The sequence below is a fragment of the Mustela putorius genome, unplaced genomic scaffold (assembly GCF_011764305.1).
Source record: "Mustela putorius furo isolate JIRA1106 unplaced genomic scaffold, ASM1176430v1.1 tig00000224_pilon_pilon_pilon, whole genome shotgun sequence".
In the NCBI taxonomy this organism is placed as follows: Eukaryota; Metazoa; Chordata; class Mammalia; order Carnivora; family Mustelidae; genus Mustela; species Mustela putorius.
Window position 1 is genome coordinate 34,392,981 of NW_025421321.1, and position 20,201 is coordinate 34,413,181.

Here is a 20,201-nt window from a genome sequence, read left to right on the forward strand (position 1 = left end):
ATTGGATAAAATGTAAATTTGTTTCTTTTTACTTAACCAACTGAAAGTAGGTAACTGGTAGGACTGGTAGAATATCTTCATTATCTCTTATATATGGGTTTCATTTTTCTGAAGTGTCTCTGATCCTGATATCATATCTGCATCCTAGTCACTGTGAAGGGCAAAAGAGGAATGCCAGTGCACACACTTTATTTTTGAGGACATGACCTAGAAACTAAACATAGTACTTCTTTTCATATTATAGCCATCAGAACTTGATTGCAGGGGCACACCTGGTTGCAAAGTTTAGAAAAACTAGCCCTTATTCAGGTTGTTGATGTGTGCCCAGCTATAATTGGGAGTTCTATTTTTATTTTTTTATTTTTAAATTTCTTAAAATGATTCTATTTGTTTGAAAGAGAAAGAGAAAAAGAGGGTGCATGTGCACAAGAGTGTGCTCAAGTTGAAGGAGGAGCAGAAGGGAAGGGAATCTTAAGCAGACTCCCACTGGGCATGGAGCCCCCTACAAGCCTCTATCTCGCAACCCTGAAACCATGACCTGAGTCTGAATCAAGAGTTGGATGCTTAACAGACTGAGCCACCCAAGTGCCCCAGGGATTCTATTTTTAAAGGAAGAAAACAGTGGATATTGGGGGACATTAGTCATGTCACAGTTAGAAGGACTAGAGTAACGGAATAGGAGAGAGGGGTAGTTTAGATCGGGGATCTTTATTGATTCTATGAACAAAAAGACTTGATAACAAGTGGGTTTTAGGATTTGGCCTTAAAATAGTATAACCTCTGGATTAGTGTGGCAGAGGCTGGAGTAAGTTTGGAAACCATGTGGGAGGTTGTCTTAGTTGATCAGGTATGACTAGATGGATGCTGTGGAAATGGTGAGAAGGGGCTGAACTTGAGGATTAATTCAAAAGAATAATTATAAAACTGGGGAAGAGGTCAGTGCGCAGACAGAGTGGGGGTTTCAGGGTTGATTTAAGGTTCCAGTTTGTGAAAGTAGAAGGAAGACAATTACACTACCCCCAAAGAGGACAGGTGGGAGAGAAAGCATTTTTTGAGGAAGACAGTGAATTTGATTTACTTATTTTTGTGGCTGCTCTAATTTAGGTATGGGACAAAAAGCAAATCGGTGCTTGGTTTATACTTGAATCCCTGGATGATACAGGACTCTCCCAATTTCTCCTTGATTTTTTCCTACATAAACATGCTTACAACCACTGTGGAAGCCTGAAATCTGGGGGGGTTTTGAGATGTGAGGTGAAATGAGATTCATATAGTATGCCCCGTGACTGGGCACATACTCTTCATCATTCTTCATTTTGTTATTTTTAGAAAAATATGCAGAATGGATTAGCCCACTAACTACTGGCAGAAAGTATATACTGGTTATGTCAACACCCAGTTTTTGCTAAAATCTCATTAAGCTCTGAAACCAGAAGTTTAGATGTAAGTGTTTCTCATAGAAATTTCTTTTCTTTTTTACTAGAAACTTCCTTGGACTTATTTTGAGATCAAAGCAAGCTACATATCAATACAGCAGTATCCAAATAACAGTCCTCAAAGTGAAATTGTTTTGAAGTAGATGATTCTTCAAAATCCTTTGGGTTTCAGATGTTGAAAGAAGAATGAAAAGTTGCATACAGTTAGACAACTATGTATTTTTTTTTTATTTTTTTTATTTGACAGGCAGAGATCACAAGTAGGCAGAGAGGCAGGCAGAGAGAGAGAAAGAGAGAGAGAGGGAAGCAGGCTCCCTACTGAGCAGAGAACCCGATGCGGGACTCGATCCCAGGACCCTGAGATCATGACCTGAGCCGAAGGCAGCGGCTTAACCCACTGAGCCACCCAGGCGCCCCAACTATGTATTTTCAAAACATCTGGATGAACTCAATTTGTGATTGGCCAGTAAATAATGACTATTTTGCCTAAATATAATCTGGACTTCCATTCTCTGCCTCTAAATTGTTTTTTGTATGGTGCAAAGACTAAGAATTCAGTTTTCCGAAGTATGGCTCCCCAGAGAGCTTCCATGTATTTTTGGCAGAAAGGGAGTAAGTGATAATGTTTAGGGAGATTTCTTCTCTCTGCTATTCAACAATTGTTGGAACATTTGTTCTTCATGGAGGCTCACCACTTGAGGTTGGCTTGACATTTCTCTATCCTGTTTCTAAACAACCTGTTTAAAAATAAGTGAACATGTCCTTGCCCCTCTGGAGAGGAAAGTGCATTGTTGTCTACTATGAAATGCTTTCTTTTGTTGAAAGGACTTTCTTTTCTTCCTTCCTTTTTATTCAGTATTTCTTTGAATGGTAGGTTGAGAAGATTCTTTAAAAACTTCGGTTGTCATTTGATCCTATTTGAGTCAAGAGATTGATTTTTTTTTCTTTTGTATAAAAATCCTGTCTAGGAAAATTATACCTTACAAGTAACAACCAGTGGTTCTTCTGATTAAGGGGGAAAAAACCCTATTTACAATGCAGGCAGAGATGAAAAGGATGTTATATAAAGACATAATGATCTTTCTAAATTCAGTGGCTGTTCCTGTTTAATTTCTTTTTCCTTTTCAAAATAGTTGTAGGTATCAGACAGCATTTGAGCTAATGGCCCAAGGGTCTTAAAAATTTATTATAAACTCATGTGAATTGCTCAGGGAAAATGCAGCACCTGAAAACCATTGCCTTCTGTTTTTACTTCTGAATCCCTACACTTTTGTCCTTTGTGGACATTTCTCAAATTTAGAGCATTAGTGAAAGTCTTTGAATTTTCTTCTCCCTGCCGCAGTGGAGATCTAAGCAATTGATTTTGGATCAGTTGGTTTCCCATTTCCAGGAAAAGGAGAAGCAGTAAGAAGTGGACAGATTCCCTTTCAATAGTGGTAGTTTGGCTATAAGGATATTTGAGGTGGTCGTTTAAAAAAATTTTAATGGTAACATGGGCACACTAAAATACCGTAGTAGAAGTACAGTTAGGTCTTGAATTTACTACTTAAAGGAATGCATTTTTTTGGCTCTCATTCTTTATCAAATGATTATAGCATATCCTTCTTTCATATTATACATTTCAGAAGAGTAGTACAATAACTTAAAAATGAGCTTTCTTTAGAGTGAGTGTATGCATGTGTGTTTGCCTGTGAGCGCACAGTAGATGGAAAAAAAATTTCTGATGTGAGTGGATGTTGGTTATTCGATTTCTGAGCATTTTATAAGGTTCTTATCTGTAACACCAAATGAGGAGGAAAAGTAGCCCACCAGTGGCCACCTGGAAGTTACCAGCTCCTCCATGACATTGGGTTGAGACTAGCGAGAGCTAACAAAGTAAAGCCCAACTTATTTCATAAGCTGTATATAGATGTGGGTGTTTTTCATGCCATCCCAACAGAAGTCTGTAGTGAATAGTACCAGGGTTTGTACACAGAGACTAACATATTGGTGGGGATATTAGAAGAGCAATGTCTATGGACAACTCACCTGGATTGAGTGTGGGGCACATATTCTTACATATATAAAGAAATCCATCTGGTCATACGTTTTTGAACACATATGCCTATTCAAATATGTCTTCCTGTAAGTGTCACTATATTGATATATGTACATGCTAAAAGATTCATGTTTGCATACATGAAGAATCATCTGTGGAGTCACTGACTTGCTAGAATTGGCTCCTTCTGGCTTAGGCAAGTCCATGGTTAGATTTTTGAAATTTTGCAAGCTGTCTGTTAAACAGACATTAGTAAAAATTATATTGCATCAGCTTTATAATTTAGATATATTATAAAACAAAGATATTAAGTACTCCAGACTCATTCCTTTCTAATTCCCTATATTTTACTATTATCTATACCTTTGAGGTTACATGGGACTATTGTGTCGATATGGTGGGAACACTACATAATATTGTGTGTCATACATCTTTTCCTAACTCTGTGTTCATTAGTATCCATTTGGTTATTTAAGAATGGGTAAACACAAGTCCAGTTCTCTCTCCCTTTTTTCTTTCCTTTTTTTTTTTTTTTAGGCTTTTGTTATATAAAAAGAGAGGAAGGGCCAGAATAGCTTAAAGATAATTTTAAACATTTATGCAGGCCAAATGTACATTTTTAATATATAATACAATATATTATGATTCACAAGATAATTTTAACATTAGAAAAAAATGTTAATTCATAGTGCACTAGAAGATGTATCTTCTTGGACTTGAACCAGAGAAAAGGTTAGGTTGTTCACTTTCAGTGGTCTTGGTTTCTGGCTGTGATCATCATGTTTGGAGATTAAAACAAAATTGAAATTGAAGGCTTTTGTGAACACAAGGCTTGGGTTTCTTGGTACTTCCAGTCATTGCCATGAGAGGCCTTGCCTAGTAATATCTGATTCTTCCTCTCTAAATTGACTACAATAGTAATAATATTTATCCTATAATGTTGTAATAGTTGTAATGAGTGCAAGATCACATATAGAAATTGCAATAATTGTTCACGCCATCTACAAATGATAGTTATCAGTATCATTTCTGTCATTCTACCAATGATAGAAATTAGTATCATTATCATCATTCCTTTATAAGCACTCCCTGGCCTCTAACGGATGAGGAAACAGTGGTTTAGTCAATTGCCTGGTGTCATATAGTTAGTATGTAGAGGGTTAGAATTTGAACCCAGGTCTGCAACCAAAGTTCATGCTCTTACCTCAACACTTTCTACTTACTCCTTCAATATCCGTCACAAGGCATATAGTAGATGTTTAATGAAAAATGTTTTGATAAGATTATTTGTGGTGCTTTTTTCCTAAAATGGTCAGCCTCATTTCCTAGCTCCAGGTCACCAGGAAATTCATTTCTCTTGTGAGGTGTTTCATAGAGATAACTACCTATTTGGAGGTAAAGCCAATATTCAGGAAGAGTCTTAGAGTGCTCTGCAGTAAGTTTACTAAATTTTAAAAAAATACACACATGTATATGTATACGCACACATGCATGCACACACAACACACATATATATTTCTTTTTAAGGGAAGGTTTTTTTTCTTTTTTTTTTTTTTCTGGTCTCCATTTGAAGTTCTGTTTTAGTAGCCTGTATTTCTGTGTTTATGAACTTGTCCCAATGAGGCGCTATCATGGAGACTGTTCCCCTCTAATAGGATTTACCTTTACAGAGATCTGAAAATTCTTCCAGGAGAAGATTAAATTGTTTAGCTCAATATTTAATCTGTTACTTCCTTTCTAAAGACACCCCATGGATTTTGTCTTGCATTTGGCTGATTCTAGGGGTATTGATCAGTCATAAACCAAAAAAAGCAAGAGAATGGCCAGCATAGCCTCTCCCATCTCCACCTTATAATTAAATTTTGATTTGAGCTGCTTTTGATTAATCTTATTTGTGAGTGTGTGAATTGCAGAGGACTGCTAAGTTTCTAAAGTTGCTGGGCATTGGTCCCTGGTGGATGGCTCAGCTAAAGAATAGTATGATTGCGTTTTTATGGTTTTCAGATATTTAATAGCTTCTTCCTGTCATTTTCTGAATGACTGAATACGGTTCAGCCCTCTGGGAGTGGCACAGCATCCAAGAGCTGGGAAGATGACTGAGGTCTGTGTACTTGACTGATTGCCTTAGTCTTAATTGTTCTCTTAATTAGCTGCCGTCTCAACTGCATCTGGGGAGAGATCATGGTATTGGTAAACAGCTCCACCTTGGAGTTCAGGGTAATGCCTTTTGGAGTCCTGACAGTGAGCAGCTCACAGGCTGGTGTCTCCTCAGAGTCAGGGACCTGCCAAATTGGCAGCCCCCAAGGTTGACACCCCTAATGCGATCTGTCACTCAGGCCCCTGAGAAGCAGGTCTCCAACTGTTTGTCCTTAAACAAATTCAGCTTTAGTATGCAAAAAGATGATTTTATTGGGCTGAATGGACAAAGATGAAAACAAAATAAAGGGGAAGGGGGGATGCCCAGGGAAGGCCCCCAGCTAGGTAGCAGGCTTGGCAGTGGGAGGCTTAGGAACATGGCTGCCACTGGCAGGAGGGGCAGCTCCTTCTAAGCAGTTAGTAGTTTTTCAGGAAGGAGTTGAGGATGGGTTCAGCTCAGCTTGATTTTGAGGTGTGGCTTGGATTCCTAAACCAAGCCTCGCTCCCTTCTTATTATTCACGAGGCATTTGTCCTCTTTTGTATTTATCCACTGTGGTATTACACTTAACCTGAAAGTTAACCTCCCCCTCCACCCCACCTTACCCCCAAACAGGAGGTAGTTCATCTAATCTGCGGGGTTTGGGACTTGGAGGTGACTCAGCTTCTTTTTTTATAAGTGACTGTACTTTGTCATGGACCCAACTGAGGTATTTCAGAGCTAGTAGAACCAGTTCAGAGTCACATTCATATACTGAATGGAAGGGAAAATAGGTGCTTAGGTGGTGAATTACAAGGTCAGTACTTGAGAAATATTTAGAAAGGCAGGATAAAGTAGTAAGAAATTGGCACGGAGATGCAGTGTGATCTTGAAAATAAGATGAACCAATTTTCTGCATTTTGCAAGTAAATAATAGAGAATTTTTTGGTGTAGGACTGAGGGTACAGGATGAATCTGTGAGCTCAGGCAAATCATTTTCCTTCTCTATACAAGATTCTCCTTTGACATAAGCAGGTAAGCCCTGCCTACTTCAGACACTTGCCACGAATCAAGATGATAGTAATAAACTTGCTTCAAAAATAAAATGCATCATTCAAAACATGTTTTAAATAGTTATGATTATCTATATTTTATGGTCACATTGTAAAATTTAGGACCACAGGTGTATTTTCATTGCATTGGAAATAAAAATGCAGCTCAGATACGGTAGCATTCATGTGAATGTGTCATAGTTGTATGTTTGGGTATTTCCTCTCTTGTTACCCTTTTAGCAACTTACCTCACTCTTAATTTAACCAGTCTTTTTCCCACAGAGCAAACCTTTTCAAAAGAACCAACTGCACTGTTTTGAAGGTTACCTCTGAAACTGAACTATGTAAAATGTTCACAGTAAAGCAATGCCTGGAAATTAAAATGAGTTAAACTATGAGATTGTGGTTCAAAGCCATGTGTCATACCATTTTGAAGACAAAAGTGTAAACCAAAGAGCCAACTACTTGTAGCCATTAAAATAGAAGGGCTGTTTATGGTCAATAATGTAATTAGTACGTTCACCTGTATATTTTTAAACAAAAATTTTTAAAAGATTTTATTTATTTGTTTGATAGACAGAGACCACAAGTGGGCAGAGAGGCAGGCAGAGACAGAGAGAGGGGAAAGCAGGCTCCCCGCTGAGCAGAGAGCCCAATGCGGGGCTCAATCCCAAGACCCTGGGATCATGACCTGAGCCGAAGGCAGAGGCTTTAACCCACTGAGCCACCCAGGCGCCCCAGTTCACCTGTATATTATGCCCATGTTGGGATAACTGCATTTCAATCACCAGAAGTCCCCCTTTCCCTGAATCTCAGGTGTATGCAGTATAATATTTTATGTCTAACCTTTGGTTTTCTGTGGTAAAATACTTTTCATGGTAGCAGAGAGGGTTACCTGTATTAGCTGTCTTTATATATAGTCACAGACAGCAAAATCCCTCTTTTATACTTGCTTTGGGTCAAGGATAGAGGAAAGTCACAAATTCGGAGAATAGAAACATTGATTAGTAAGTAACTCATCATTATTGACATGACTAAAACATAAACACCAATAAAGGTCATTAGAAGTGCCAGCACTATTGTTGTCAGGGTTTTCTCTGACAGAGGTGACCTTTGATACTCCTCAGCAGGGATCCTGTTATACAGCTCCCTCCCTGATTAGCATATGCTTGACCATCTGCCTTAGGACACCTACCTACCTACCTTTCTTTCTTCCTTTCTTTTTTAAATTATTAACATATAATGTATTATTTGTTTCAGGGGTACAAGTCTGTGATTCATCATTCTTACACAACACACAGCACTTACCATAGCACATACCCTCCCCAGTGTTCATCACCCCACCCCCTCTTTCCTCCAGCATCCTCAGTTTGTTTCCTGAGATTAAAAAAGTCTATTTTTTAACCTGTTGGCTGGTCCTCTCACATTACCAGATGGCTGATGCTCCACTGGGCATCACATTTAAATTTGAGGAGGAAGAAAAGGGGAAGGATGAAAGGATGGACAAACTGTAATTTTTCTTTTTTTATCAGAAAAGCAAAAATGTTCCCAAGAACACCCCTAATCCATTTGATAAAAGATTTCTATTTGTATGTCATTGGCTAGGACTCTGACATGTGGGTGGCCACCCCTTGTTGACTGTTGCAGTGAGGAGTATCCGGCAGAGTATGCATAAATATTGGGCTTTTGGTTTTTACCAGAGACAAAGCTCTTTGGAGAGCTTATCTGTGCAGGGGGTGCATACCCTCAGAGCCAGGACTTTCCAGGCCTGTGCTCAGCCAGTATTCTCTCCAATTTCTGCGAAATGAATTCTAACTGGCCACTTGTGTCTGATTCTCCTCTAAGCTGATGCCAGGTCTACTCACTTGGAAAAACATCCCAGTGCTAGGGAAGCTGTTCTGAAGTCTTTCAGTCACAAACAGCGCTGCAAGTCTTCAGTTAGTGCATTATCACAATTCCTGGGTTGTCAGGTGTTTGCTTACCCTTGAGTGCAGTTTTTCTTGGCATCTAAAAGAAGGAAGGGAGAAAATTTCTCAGTACAACTGGAAACTCAAAAAATTATGGATTCATGAAAACAGATAAGAATGAAGTCAGCGTGGTTTTTACCAGTTTTCCCCATTCTATCATCTTTCCCCTCTCCAGGCCTAGTCTTGAAAAAAAAAAAATACTCATTCTCACTTCTATTTCAGTGCAGTTATAATCAATGCATTACACTCTTTCTTTCTCTCTACTCCCCCCAAATATGCCTTTTTGCTCTTCTTCTGATGAAAGAAATGCAAGAGGAAAAAGTAAGTTGTAGTTTTGGTATTAAGTCTCCACTTTATTTTGCTCTTTCCTATCTCTTCTCTTATAGATGGGAAGGCAGAAATCCAACAAAAGTAAACAAGTGTAATAGGAGAAAGGATAATCGTCACAATACAGTGATAAATTTGAGCTATGTAGTGTTGGGAATTAATCTATTTAGAATTTCAGCCTATTGATGATTTTGGCTTTTGCTTCAGAAGGGCAAAAGAAAAAAAAATCCTCAGCTCCCCTGGAACATCAGGAAAACAAAATTTCTGCTTGTCAAAATAAAACTTGCTAAAGGACTAAGCAGTCCTCCACACTCTGGAAAATACTTAGCCAGGTAAGTTTTTGGTAGTCTTTGGCCTCCAAACAGAAAAGAATTAGACATTATAAACATTGTCCTCTGTCTTGGAATATAAAGTTAGAGGGAACCAGTCTCGTGAATTCAGGAATTTGGATTTAAGTTCAGTGCACTGTTCTCCTATACCCATTGACATGTTACTATACTGACCCAGAAAATCTATGTCCTATAGGATGAACTAGACACCGAGTTTGCAACATGCATTGTAAAAGAAGAGAGTATTTTCATGATGTGCCCGAGACATTTCTAATAACTCAGGGCTGTAATGGATGTAGGAAGACTGCTGAGAGCTGTGACAGGCATAAGGAGAGGGAGCTGTGGAGTCCACCTGGCAGGTATGCATATTGCAAATGGACTGAGTTCTGTGTCTGAAAGAAGAATCTTTATCATTCAGAAGTGGAAAACACTCTGTCTTGGTGCAGCATTTCTACCATGCATGTAATGTCCCTCCCTTCCCTCATACACATGGTTTGGAGATGGAATAGGAGAGGGAGAGCAGAGCTGAGACTTGAACCTTAGTTTTTGTATTCTAACCCCTACTTTCTTTCTGCTGTGTAAACTGCTCTAGTGAAGGAGAAATTGAAAGTAGTTGTGTACACCCTGAGATCTTAACCTGTAAAGAAAGGGGGGGGGGCGGTTCACAGTTGAATGATAGTTGCAGTGCAGTCTGTAAAATGTAAAAAAAAAAAAAAAAAGTTAAGTTAATTTAGAACCTCCAGCCTACAAGTTCTTAAAGATCAGAAGTGAAAGGAAGGCAGAGGCTCCGGGCATTTGGATCAAACTACTGCAGTTCCTTGGCTCAGCCACAGAATGTCGCTTTTCTATCATGTAACTCTCAGGATAACAGCATTTCCTGGATGGTAGAAAAGAGATTTATCTTAAAGGAGCAATTTTTAAAGCACAGAATTATCTCAACCAGTGCTTGAGGAAAGCAGTTCTCAATTCATAGACATCATTGGTACTTAAAAAATTTTCTTTCTTCTTTTGGGTCTTTTTTTCATATTATTATTATTTGCAGTTATAGGAATTATGTGCCTGCTTTCTTAATTTCTTCTTTAGCATAGGTTTTATAAATTACACTTTCTTTGAAAAAATCTGAACCTTTTTATTTAGGTTTCGTTTAACTGGCAGCCTAAATGATTCAACTTTAAAAATTCTTATACCTAATACTTAATAGGATCCTATATTCATAAAAGGCCCTTTATAAAAGAAAGGGCCATTTTACACCCAAACCATATATGTAATGAATTTTCAAAGCCTGAAAATTGAAGATGTACATTGTGGGGAAGAGATGGTTTGTGGAGAGAAGCCAGTGTGCCCTGAAAAGACAGCACAGGAGGATCCCTGATGGGGACGGGAGGGAAAATATGCAAGTTAACCACAGGGATTGGTGAAGTGGTCAGTCACCCAACTATTCATACAACAAATGTTTTGGAGGTTCTTTGTTGGATAAGCAGTTCTGTAGCAACCATCTTTCTAAAAACATCATGCTGCCTTTTAAAGAAGGAATCAAAGAGCCATCAAGTCCTAGAGGTTTTTTCATCTCAGAAGTGCTGGGTGTCCTTGTGCTGCTGGAGGCATCCTGAGCATTTAGTATCTTCAGTAGGATGACTCTAGTCTTTGCTACTCCTTTTTGTTCTATCTTATTCTGTGGTGTTTCAGTCAGGAGGAAAAGGAGCCCAGTGGCAGTGCTTGCCCTTTTTGGAAATGTGGACCATGGTGAAGGATTCATTTCCTGACAGATGCCCATGTTTATCACTTTTCCATTCTTCCCACTTGAAGTCTACCTCACCCAACATCTGGTCAGATTAAGATGATCCTTCAGAGTCTCCCTTACCCATGGCCTTTACTTTTGTAATTCATGTTTCTTTTTGGGTGTGCATTGTTCGTTTTATAATTGGACTCAATTCAGCAATAGCTCTGGCCACTAGCTATTAATTATCACTTTGCTCTCCTCTTCTCATAGCAATTATTAATTAAACTGCTCAGAGAGTCATAATGAGAAATTAAAGGCTGGGATAATGTTTTAGAAAGCAGTGTCCCTTGGTCTTGCAGGTCTGCATTCTGTTCCAAAGGCAAAGCAGGGTTCATTGTTTAATTCATAGACATTTACAGAGTTCCCTCTAAGGAAAAGGCCCCATGCCAAGACGTAGGCATACAAAGCGGAAGGCTCATGCTCTAGGAAGGGAACTTCAGATCATGGTGTGGACTGTTTCTGACCCAACCCTAATTCCTTCTGGTGTTTCTTTCTCATCCTGTGCCACCCCATGGAGGTGCCTCAGACCTAACTTTCCTTCCACCTTCATTATCCACTGTTCCCTCCCACAACCTTAAGGGCACTCAGGTTAATTGCTCCTCTTCTGAGTTCCTATGGCAACCTTATATAAACCTCTGTTATAGAACTAATATTTTAATCTTTTTTTTTTAAGAGCTCAGCTGCTTCTCTCACCCTCAGCAAAGTTTTTCAAGGTTCCACATGACATTTTTTCTTCATCTATGTATCACCAACCCCTAACCCAAGTCTTAACTAATAACACTTGGTGTTTGGTAAATATTGAAGTTGTACAGTTTCAACTAAGGATCAGTTGCTAGGTGGCAGACTCAGTTCTAGGAAAAACTTTAGAATTGGGGCAGGGAGGAAAAATCTAGACACGAGGAGCCAATGACACAGGGCCCTAAGGGTGGCCTTCCCTGGAACCCGTTGTACTGCTCAGTCTGACCCTTTCTGTAGAGCCAGCTTACCCTGCTGCACACCAAAGATATAACTGTTTCTTCTCAGTCTGCTCTGTTGCCATCAACCCCAACTCAGCCCTTCTCGCTGTACTCTGCTCTTGTCTTCTGTGGCTGTCTAAGCCCTTGGCTGGAAGCTCCAGCTCTAAACTCCCATCTTAGGGCCTTCTTTCTCTGTAAACTTCTTGGACGTGTTTTTCCTTAGCAGTTTGACCCCTAGTACTCTCCCTTGGACATACTTTGGAACTGAACCTCTGTTCTGGGGACCTGAGATCAAATCCTTGGACACAGAGCAGTTGGGGCTGCCCCTGAGAAATGATTTCAGGGGACTGGAAAAGCCTTAATGAGCCTGCTCTGGGTTACAATGCCATGGAAAGGGGTAATTTAAGTTTCTAGTACATATAATGTGTGCAGAAGAATTTGAAAGAAACTTTTGGTTGGGAGGAAGGAAGGAAAACTTGTGGCTGGTAGGTGGGTAGGCAGCTGGTAGGTGGATGAGAGTGAACCGATGATGAATATGTTTGGCATCCTTTGGAAAATAGAGCCAGTCATGCTTTCTACATCTGAAATATGTAGTCAGTACATATCCTTTCTGTTTAACGCCGCTTTAGGGTTTTTTTTGTTTGTTTGTTTGTTTTTCTCCCACTTGCAACTAGAGCTATCCTGATGAACACAGCAAGGAGAGGAAACATCTCTAGGTTTGAGGTCAGAGGACCTGAGCTTAAATTCTATCACTAAGTGGCTAGGTATTTAGCTTTCCAGAGCCTCAGTTTCTTTATAAATTGATGTCTATATCACAGGTGTATTGGTTAGTGTTGTTCATAGTAAGCAGTTGCAAATGGCTCTAGTTAGGCAGAAGAGTAATTCACTGGAAAGATATCAGATTACTCATAGAACTGAAGAGGCTAAGGAAACAGGATTAGAAAATGGGCAGAGATCAAGGGAAGCTGAGCAGCCAGAACCTCACCTAAGTTTCAGCTAAAGGGACAGTCCAGCTGGGACCCTCCCACCTCTGGATGCACCAGTGCATGATGCTGTGTTTGCTACTGTGTGGCTCTCAGGTCCATTATTCTTGGTGGCACTTATTCTACATTTCAAGCCAGCTTGGGGCTAGACTTTCTATTGGGTAAGACAGTGAAGGGTTTCACAGAAGGGAAGAGGGCTTCTATGTTGGGCAGCTTAACATAATGACAGAAGTTCACATCAAAAGAGCCGCTAAAGAATTGCACGAGGTGCAAGGGCTATAAAGGCCCAACAGTGTGCTCTGTCATTGTTAGTTTCTTTTTCCCTTCTTCATTCCTGCTCAGTGCTGACCCTACCAATCTTAAAAGTCTCTGTCTTTGGAGAACTACCTCTTACCACATCCCAGATCTAACAGGCTGAAGTAGGCTAAGGAACAGATTCCCTCCTCAGTATACTAAAATATCAACGACTTTCTCTCTCCCTGGAGATATCTCCCTTCTACCAACTTTGACAGCTTTCCTTTGCGGTGTGTGGTCTCAGCTACTTTGCTAAATGGTTTGTGTCTTTAGGGCATAGTCTATATCTATTGCATAGTTTTCCTTTTAGTGCTTAGGACATACCCTAGCACATGGAGGTGCTCTTCAGATCAGTGTTTATTTATTGATTTGTTCAAAATTAGGACTGGCTGGATGACTCTTCAGAGAAATCATGGGTGGGATATATTCCTGGTAAAAGTAGCTGTCTGGGGCACCTGGGTGGCTCAGTGGGTTAAACCTCTGCTTTCAGCTCAGGTCATGATCTCAGGGTCCTGGGATCAAGCCCCGCATTGGGCTCTCTGCTCAGCAGCGAGCCTGCTTCCCCTCTTTCTCTCTGCCTCCTGCTCTGCCTGCTTGTGATCTCTCTTTCCCTCTGTAAAAAAAAAAAAAAAAAAAAAATCTTAAAAAAGAGCTGTCTGTCTGGTACATATGCAGCTGTTGGGTGGGTAGATGGTACTACTATCGTAGTAGGCAACATCCAGCACCTTACGGAAGCTTTAAGACTGCCGTTCATGCCTCTGAGTGGGACCTTGCACTGTGCCACTTCATAAGTATCTTACAGATTGTCATCAGATAGTGATGGTATACTGAGCTCAGCTTCATCTCAGGTAGGAGGTAGAGGTGTGCATTGGGGAATTGAATACTGCTTTGTAGAGTGGGCACATGGAGTGGGCAGGCCATTCTAACAAAAATAGGTATCTAGGAGGATCTCTTATGTACTGGGTGCTGATGTATGAAAAGGAGAGAAATACAGCTTGTGCCGTTGAGAAACTGAGCTCACAAAACCAGGCTTAGTCCTCAACAGAGACTGTATTCTTGGGAAGAATTAACTGCGGCAGTATTACTTGTGTATTGGATGGGCTTTAAATTTCAGAGGATTCTCTCAGAGACAGGATTTCTTAACATTTCCTTTCTGTAATTCAGGTCAGAGGTTTACTCAGGATAGTCTTCCTCATTACCTGACATTTCCAGCAACATTCACCATAGCCTATTGTCAAAGGTCTGGGATTTAATCTTGCCCAAGGCTTTTTACTACCACACATTGGTAATTACTGTGCGTGTCGAGTGTGTGTATGTGTGCGTGCATATATGATCGTGTGTGGAGATGATGATGGGATGGGGGGAGGTATGGAAACCAGGGCCAGACAAAGGAGAGAGGGGAGGAAGATGTGTAACTGTTAGCTCTTTACTTCCTGACTCACTGTCATTAACTCTGTTCATACTTTGCATCTTTAGCTAATTTGTGTTAGTCTATTACTAGGGTCTTTAAATGTTCAAAGGTCCCAAGGTCTTTTTGTTTCATGAGTTTTCAGAGTCTGGAGGAGGCACAACTAGGCAGACAGTGTTGGAAGAAGATTGTTTCCTGACCAACTTCTCCTGTGCAATCTCTGGTCTGCCTTAAAAATAAAATAAAATAAAATAAAATAAATATATATATATATATATTTATATTTATTTGATGGAGCACAAGTCAGGAGACAGAGGCAGAGGGAGTAGTAGCTTTCTGCTAAGCAGTGAACCCAATGTGGGTCTCATTCCCAGGACCCTGGGATCATGACCTGAGCTGAAGAGAGATGCTTAACTGACTGAGCTACCCAGGTACCCTCTGGTCTGCTTTAATGACAAGCATTTAGAGCCTCCTTTGAGTGCTGTCCTTTCATTAAAGGAGTTTATTTATTTGAGATAGAGACAAACAGAAGAGAACATGAGTGGTGGGAGAGGGAGAGAGAGCTGATTCCCTGCTGAGTAGGGAGCCCTATTCAGGGCTCCATCTCAAGACTCAGATCATGACCTGATCTGAAGTCAGCAGCTTAACCAACTGAACCACCCAGTGCCCCATTAAAGGAGTTAATATGATTTTCTCCTTAGTGACTTGGGCAGGATGGGGAAGGGAATTAATTCTTCAGTGCCTAGTTCAGTGACCCAGGCTTAGGAGATGCCCAAAACCATGTTGCTTATCCCTGTTGCTCCTCTGCCCCCATATAGCAGTTTCACAACTTGGCCCTTCTGCTCAGTGAATTTTCCATTCTTAGTGTTTTTTTCTCAGATGCACTCAATTGTTCCACAGTCCCACAGAGGTCATATGGTCTTTGCACTAGCCATGTAATTTGCTGATCCCGTGATTAGACATGCACACAAACCTCAGTGCTACTAAAATGAACTCTGCAGTTGGCCTTTGGATTGCTTCTCCTTAAACAAATCTCCTAGGCTCATGTGAATGGAATTAGCCTCAGATCGTTCTGGCCTGCAGCACACTGGTGTTGAATACTTTTGTTCTGTAGTTCTTCCGTGGTTGTGGGCAGCCCAGGTTTCTGTGGTCAGAGGCATATGTCTTGGTTTGGGATGCCTTCCTTAGGCCAACAATTCTAAGGTGAGAAGTGCCTCACTCTTAGTCTCATTGTGGTTTGGGTATAGAGCTTGGGGGAAAAATTCTTGGTTCTTTTTTTCTCTGATTTTGTTCCTTTGTTGTCTTGGCAACTAGAATAATAATCTTAAATGTCTGTGTTTGTATATTCTTTGGAGAATATTTTATCACAAGTCTCTTCCAAGAATGTCTGTCTCATGATGCATTGATTACTCCTCAGTGTCTTCCTTTTGTGTGTGCTTATTTTCTGCAGTTGGGAGAAAGAAATGTTAGCATGATGTAACTGGCCCTTGGGTTGAGGATCAAGAGTCTTCAGTACAGGGCATTCTACCTTGCTGGCCTTCAGTTTTCCAGATTAAGTGGAGTAGATGATTTTGTAAACTCTAAACCCCCATGATTATATGCCAGAATTAGGTAAGAATGTACCATTTCTGGCTATGATTCTGACAAGAATATTCTCCATTATGCACGAGAATTTTCCGGTTTTTCACTCTTTTGTTGACTAGAATATTTTTCATTTGATAAAATGTGTTACTTCATTTACTTCAGTCAGTATTTTGGGGAGGGGCGAATGCTGCCAAATAAACACATGACACTGGCTGGAGGCTGGCGCTATCTCAAGGCACTGTTTTACTGTGGTTGGAATGAATATCATGGAAGGCTCTTTCTCTGTTCTTTAAGAGCTCTCCTGTTTTTGTTTCCTTTCTCCTACGACTGACCCTCCTCATTCTGCCTGTCACTTATTCACTTGAGGACTTCAGAAAAACTTCAGACATCCCTGAGAAGTGAGTTCTTATAGGACAAGAGGCCCCCCCAGGGGGTTGGGGCATCCAGACATACTGACTTGGAATCCCTGACACCTGACAGAATGATGCTTTCTTCAACCTTGATTTCAGAATCATTTGATTTTTAATATGGGTCCATGTGTGGTGGTTAGGGAGGGCTCTTTGGTGCTTATGGCAGGATGTCTCTTCCTTGGTCATTATCATGTGTCTATCATTTCGTAGCTGGTATTAGAATATCAGCTTCACCCAGGATTAAATTTTCCTTGCATCATTGGTCAGTGAAAGCAACATACATAGCAGAGAATTATTCCTTCATTGTATCATCTAGGTAGAAAAGAGGAATATCAAACATGTAGTGCATGGCTTTAAAGGATAAGTGCATATTTATTATTTAGAATATAACACCACTTGTAATACCATACCAGTTGTTAAAATGTAGAGAACACTTCTTTACTAGGTGTAAGTGCTGCTGCTTTGAGTTTCCTGTGCGGCCATGCTGCCTTGGCCTCCTTGGTCATTACCCGAAGACTGCCCATGTCATTACTCCCCATGATCCTAGAGTACTAGGTGGCATCCAGCATCCTGCTACAGCTCTAAGACTGCTCTTTCCTATGGAAAGTTTCTTATACTGTGCCACTTGTTTAATATCTCATATGTTGCTTCCAGATAAATGTAAATGATAAAAACAGTGATGGTTTATTGCACTCTCACTATATGCTGGGACCACTTTGTAAACTTTGGAGGGAAGTGAATGCATTGTGTCTTTCATCTTTAGGACCTGGCACACAAAGCATTCAATAAATATTTTCACAGAAGTAAATGATCTAATCTAATCCCATCAGTGATATTTTAAGACAGTTGTTATTTTTGTTGTTGTTGTTGTTTCCCCCCTAAAGATTTTATTTGTGTGAGAAGGAGAATGAGAATGCAGGGGGAGGGGCAGAGGGAGAGGAGGAGATAGAGAATCTCAGGCAGACTCCATGCTGAGTGCAGAGCCTGACACAGGCTCAATCCCACCACCCTGAGATCATGACCTGAGCCAAAATTAAGAGTTGCGCATTTGACCACCTGAACCTCCAAGGTGCCCGTCAAAGCAGGTGTTTTTAATTTCATTTTGTAATTGCTAAAAATTAGCCCTAAAGAATCCAAATAACATCTCTGAGGTCCATCTGAGAGATTATGGAGTAAAAAGTTCAATCTAGGAATATTGTTCCAGGTCCAAAGATTCAGGTCTCCTGTTGAAGGCCCTGAGATATTCTGAAACTGCCCAGGTCCCTGCTAATTTGAATGGTCTCTATATTTTAGGTAATTTGCTCTGCAGTTCTCTGTGAAGGATGGATGAGAGGTAAGACAGTGTGTATGTGACATGGGACAGGAGGGGGAGGGGCTCTGAATCCAGAAGTGGTCCTAGGATTATCATGTGTTTAAAACACATCCTGTCCCTCCACATTATGAAAGGCCCTTCCCTATAGGAACTGGAGGAAAAAGAAAGAGCTGAGTGAGAAGAGACTGGAAATCAGCTGCTGTACCACCATGCCTATTTTCCCATTAGCCCCATGTAAATATAGAGAGAAGGGGACATCCATTTTCTAGACATGTTAATGGTTTCTAATAGGACCAAGTGTTTGGAGACCTTCTTTGCTATGTTAAATAAGGCCTAGGCAATTGGAGGAAGCTGCTCAGAACAGGGAGCCCGCGATTCCAAGGACAGCTGTCTCTAGCGTTTTAGTTTGTGTTAAGTCTTTTGGTAGCTTGCCCTGGCTTATTTTCATCATCAGAGTTTCATAGACACAGGGCGCAGAAGCCTGGGGCTATTTTTTAGTAATTAAAGTTCATAAAGAGTAATAAAATAATGTCTTAACTGTCTCATTTTAGAACTTTTTTTGTAGCTAGGCCTAGCTATCAGAAAACTATTTGTGAACCCATAATAATAACTCATTATTCAGCACCTACTGTGTCCTGGGCTTTACATATTTTGATCTCATATAATCTTTACTACACCTTTATAGTTATTTCAACTGTGGGAGATTGGATCTCAATTCTTCACACCCTCTGTGGCTTTACAAATACTTAATAAGAGGAGTGATGATAGAGAGCACTTCCCTCCTACTTGACTTTAGATCATGTTATGTGACTGGTTTGGCTAATGAGATACTAGCAGACATGACTTGACCAGGGAGTTTAGGTGTGCTTGCATAGTTTGGCTTGCCTCTTTGTGCTTCTATGCTTGCTATGAGAAGAATATTCCTGGGTTGTTGCTAGGAGAATAGGAGAAATAAGAGAATAGGAAAATATGTAAACCCCACCCTACAGCCTAGAGCCATGCCTTGCTGACCCCAGCCAGTCCCGATAGACCTGCAGCTACTGGAAGACAGGTGAGCAAGAGAATCAAAGCTTTTTATGACTCAGAGATTTTGAGGTTTTTTGTTATGCAGCAAAAAATGACTAACACACAACACTAATTTCCAGGGACGGACGCTGAGGTTTATATTCTTTTTTTTTTTTTTTTTTTTTTTTTTTTTTTTTTTTTTAGACGCTGAGGTTTAAAGAAGTTAAGCAGCTTGACCAGAATTGCTGAAATAACACAATAGAGAGAGGATGGCTTCAAACAATGGTCTGCCTCATTTCAAAGTTGTGTTATTGTTTGGAAAAAATTTCCCATGTTGGAGCAAGCTTAAGGTTAAATAATATAATGAATATATATATATATATCTATTAGAAGTCTCTCCCTAAGCCTTACACCTAATGGAGGTGAGGATCAGAAAGGTAGAGGATGGTTGTCAGAAGCTGTAACCTCTTTGCTTTGAGAATGTGGTTCTTGAACATAGGAGCAAGAGTGATGCTGGAGAGATTTCAAGTTGCTGTGGCAACCGGCAACCCTGAACATCACCTGGTGTCATCTACATCACAGGCCCATTAACGGTGGTGCCCCTCCTGGGTCATAACAGGCTGAGTCTTCAGCAAATCTCTTTCCTGAATGTTTAATATATTGGAGGCTTATTGAGATTCTACACGGGGAGCCTCATTTTTCTTTTATTAATTGTAATGAGAGTTATTTTTGTTGTCTTAAATATAAAACCTCCCTCTAGGGAGTTCTGGGCCCATTATAGACATGAAGAACCCAACACTCCTCTGTTCTTATAACAAGCCTAGGAGGAAGGCAAAGCAGGAGCCACTTAATCAGAATTATAATGTAAGATGAAACTCCTGAAAGCTTTAAAATGGAAAACTCCAAGTGAAACAAATTAGGAAACTAAAGCTTGGCTGTTGTCAAATCAGCCCCACAGGGAAGGGCTCAGGGGACACATAAAGGAGAAAAGGAAAAGGAACTAGGATGAAATGGAAAATAGTGGTGGTGGGGGGCCCAAAGGATAAAGGCAGTGTCTGAAATCCAGAGACAAGCTCTTCTTGGTGGGCAGTTCCTTTCATGGCTTGCTAGCACACTGCCCCATTCAGGCGGTGCCACAAATGAAGATCTTCAGCACTGTGGACACATCCCCAGGTCTGACCCTATTTGAAAGGATGATGATGAGAG